Consider the following 3,883-nt stretch of genomic DNA (forward strand, 5'->3'; position numbering starts at 1 on the left):
GAATGAAACTAAGCCAAGAAGGGTTCATTCCTAGTGGTAGCAACAAGGAACCCTCAGAAGGAGGGATAGGAAATTAATATTTCCTAGCCCCCACTTCTGGGCCAGACACCTACATAGCTTGCAAGTACCAAAGATGGATTCAAATACACTAGGACAACATATGAGTTGCTTGATTCAGACCCATGACTTTTATCTTATTTTGTTTTTAAGTAAAATTAACAAGGCACATAGTTAAAAAATAAAATAGTACAGAAGGACCTCACTTCTCACCCTTAGTTCCATTCTCCAAAGAGTACTATTTTTTAACTCTTTCACCTGGTAGTTCTGGTAGTTACCTTGAAATCTCTAAATATACTTATTTGTTTCTTGATTTGCCAATTTTATATATTCGCTATTGATTCCTTGCTATGATATCAAGATGTGAATTTAGCTGCTTTATATCACTCCAACCTTCTTTCTCTATTCCCCTCAAATATTTACATCACTGTTGATTAATTATACTTGTAACTCCAAGTCATATATTTATATAATATTAATCCTTTAACTATTGTTAGTATTTAACTCTCTACTTTATAATAATATTAGGGCCTCTATCTTTTCCTAGCTCTCCTCCCCACACCCATCTCCTAACTTCTGACATTTGTACTTTTACATTGTCAAGGTTGATAACATTTACATTCTGTTGTTTGGCAAATATAATTAAATCTTCAAATCTTTATCTATAGAAAGATTCTAAAATATGAAAATGAACAGTATTTAACATTATTATTATAAATAGTATTCCTAAATAATGTATAAAACTATGCTTTCATTCTTCAAAGCTTTTTGTTTTTCCTTGAGTTTCTAATTGCCTTTTTTCTTACATTATTTATCTTTATTATAACCTCTTTTTTTTTTTTTCCCAAATTCTCCATCAGGCCAAGTATTCAGTTAGCAACACTACCCTACACCCCTACCCCAACTTCCATACATTTCCTTTCTAGTCCTCCTGAAAACTCATATGATGTGCTCTCCTGGGTTATTCTACAGTATTCTGAAGGCTATGACTTCCTCTTTCTCGATTTACTCCCTCAATTTCACTGGAGCACATTCTCAAGTAATTTCCTAAGAAAGAATTTGTAAGAGACACTTCTAAATCTTTGTATCTTTTGGAAAACATCTCTCACTTAATTGATAACTCTTCTGAATAGAGAAATTTAAGTTGAAAATTACTTTTCCTTGTAACTCTGAAGTCATTTGCTTCATTACATACTCCAGGATCCAGAATCGTTGATAAGAAATCTGATTCTCACTCCTTTGTAGATGACATGTTTTCTTTCTTTCCCTTTCTCTTCCTTCCTTCCTTTAGGATCTTCTCATTTCCCTTTGTGCTCTGAAATTTCACAACAATGTACCTTTTTTCACTCACTTTTTCACTCACCTTTCAATTTATAAACTCATGTCCATCAGCTTTGGAAATTTTCAAACATTCCATTTACAAATTCTTCCCTTCTGCTTTCTTTATTCTCTTTCTGGAACTTCTGTAAATTGAATATTATACCTCCTGGATTAAACCTTGGTCTTTTATTTCATCTCTCTGCTTCTGTCAACTTTCTGAACGATTTCATTGTCCTTATCAAAAAAGCCACCCATTGAATTTTTTTCATGTTACTTATATTTCATCTCTAGGAGCTAGATCTTATTCTGCAATTGTTAGTTTGGGGCCATGCTGAGTTATCATGGTATAGTATCTTCTCAAATCTCTGAGAATATTATTTAGAAAAAAAGCTGTAGTTCTTCTCTGCTCTCTAAATTATATCTTCCAAGGTATCTTTCATAGTCTTTCTCTCCACCTCTTCTCTTTCTCTTTCTGTCTCTCCCCCAACCTCCCATTAAAGATGTTTCTCAAATATTTGCTGATCCTTAGTTATCCATTCACATTTTAAAATAAGGCAAAAGTAATGTAAAGATATTTTTCCTAACTTAATATATCAATATTTCAATGAGATTTTCCATATGTACACTGTTTTTATATATAGTGTTTTACATATATACACACACATATATAGACTAAAAGTCTAAATTAGCCAAGATAATCTGAAGGAAGACAAACAAGAAGAATTCATGCTTTCACATATTAAAAATTTACAGTAATTAAATCAGTGTGGTATTGGTGCAGAAACTGACAAAGAGACCAAAATGGAGAGCCCAGAAACAGACCCACAAATACACAGAAACTAACTATATGCAATGATGACATTATAGATCAATGGGGAAAAGATGGGTTGTTCAATAATTGGTGCTGGGCCAACTAGCTACTCATATGGAAAAATTAAAATGAGATTTCTGGCCCACTGTACAAACAGAAATAAATTCCAGATGGATTAAAGACTAGACTTTTATGTTCTAAGTGCTTTACATTTTTTAAAGAGAATAGAGTAGCCTATCTTTATTATGTTGCCACACAAAAAGAGCCTTAAAAAAATAATCCAAAAAGAAAAAAAAAAAAAGAGTACATTTGACTGAAGTAAAACTTAAAAGTTCTATACAACAAATAACACCATAAACAAAGTTCAAAGACAAGTCACAGAATAGATGTCTGATTCATGTGACTGATAATGGATTGATGCCCAGAATATATCATAGCGCTTACAAATTACTAAGAAATGAAACAAGCAAGAAAAAGAAAAAGTAAAATAAAAAAGGGAAGGACAAAGAATGTGAATCATTATCACCAAAAACAAACAAGTTTATATTTAACATGGAATAGAGTACAGCATTTACCTGGTGGGACAGGAGTCACAGGAGGAAAGGAAATAAATAAATGTATGTGACTTACATGCCATTCCAACCCAGAAACCAGCCCCCATGCTCTTCCTAGCCCCCACCGGACCCTCAGAAAAGTTAAATCTTCACCTCTATCAGATCTTTGGTTGGAGGGAACAAAAACTGACTTTGATTAAATAAAAGAAAATGGAAGGTTTGGGAAGGATCCTGGGACAGCCCACAGACTCAGTAGAAGAGCATAGGGAGAGGCAGGGACCCGGCATCTCTGAGTCCTCAGTGTGGGAGCACATAGACCGTTCCTTCAGAGCAAAGTTTTTCAGCCTCAGCACTATTGACATTTGGGGCTAGATAATTCCTTGTTGTGAGGGCTGCCCTGTGCATTGTAGGATGTTTAGCAGGATCCCTAACCACTACCCACTAGATGCTAGCCCCAACCCTCCAAGGGTGAAAATCAAAAACATCTCTCCAGACATTGCCGAATGTCCCCCGGGGAGCAAAATCACCCCTGGTTGAGAACCTCTGACTCCGGTCCCTGAGCAGCTGCAGCCCCTGGGAACTTGCTAGCAATGCAAATTCTCAGGCCCTGTCCCAGACCTTCTGAATCAGATACTGTAAAGGTGGGCCCAGCAATCTGTTTTAAGAAGCCTTCTGGGTGATTCTGGTGCTTACTCAAGCTTGCGAACCATGGTGCAAGGTTTGGCCTTGGGATGACCCAAGTGCAACTTCCTTCCTTCCACATGTGTCACCTTTTAAGAGTCAAATGCTTGGGAGCATGTGTCTCCTTAGCCTAGATTAACTTGCAGGCCCCTCTCAGATGTGAAGAAGCAGTTTCACATGGAAGGACGTTCAATAGAGAAGGAGGCAGTTCCCCAAAAGTTGGGGGTGGAGGCTGCTGTTTCCAGAAGATGGAGAGAAGAGATTCCAGCTGATCCCCTCCAGAGCCCTGAGTCCTTCCTATCACTGACGGTGCTGTGGAGCTCCTGGTTGGCCTCTGACGGCCCCAGGCGACTACTAGGGAGCCCGCAAACTACAAGTGGAAGGACCTGAATTCACTCCCTGGTTCTGCTCCTTGCCAGCGGCATAACCTTAGGCTCTGAGCCTGTTTCCTCAACAGCAA

The sequence above is a fragment of the Eumetopias jubatus genome, unplaced genomic scaffold (assembly GCF_037043125.1).
Source record: "Eumetopias jubatus isolate StellerSeaLion01/CBP00866 unplaced genomic scaffold, mEumJub1_p1.0 scaffold_10, whole genome shotgun sequence".
Classification (NCBI taxonomy): Eukaryota; Metazoa; Chordata; class Mammalia; order Carnivora; family Otariidae; genus Eumetopias; species Eumetopias jubatus.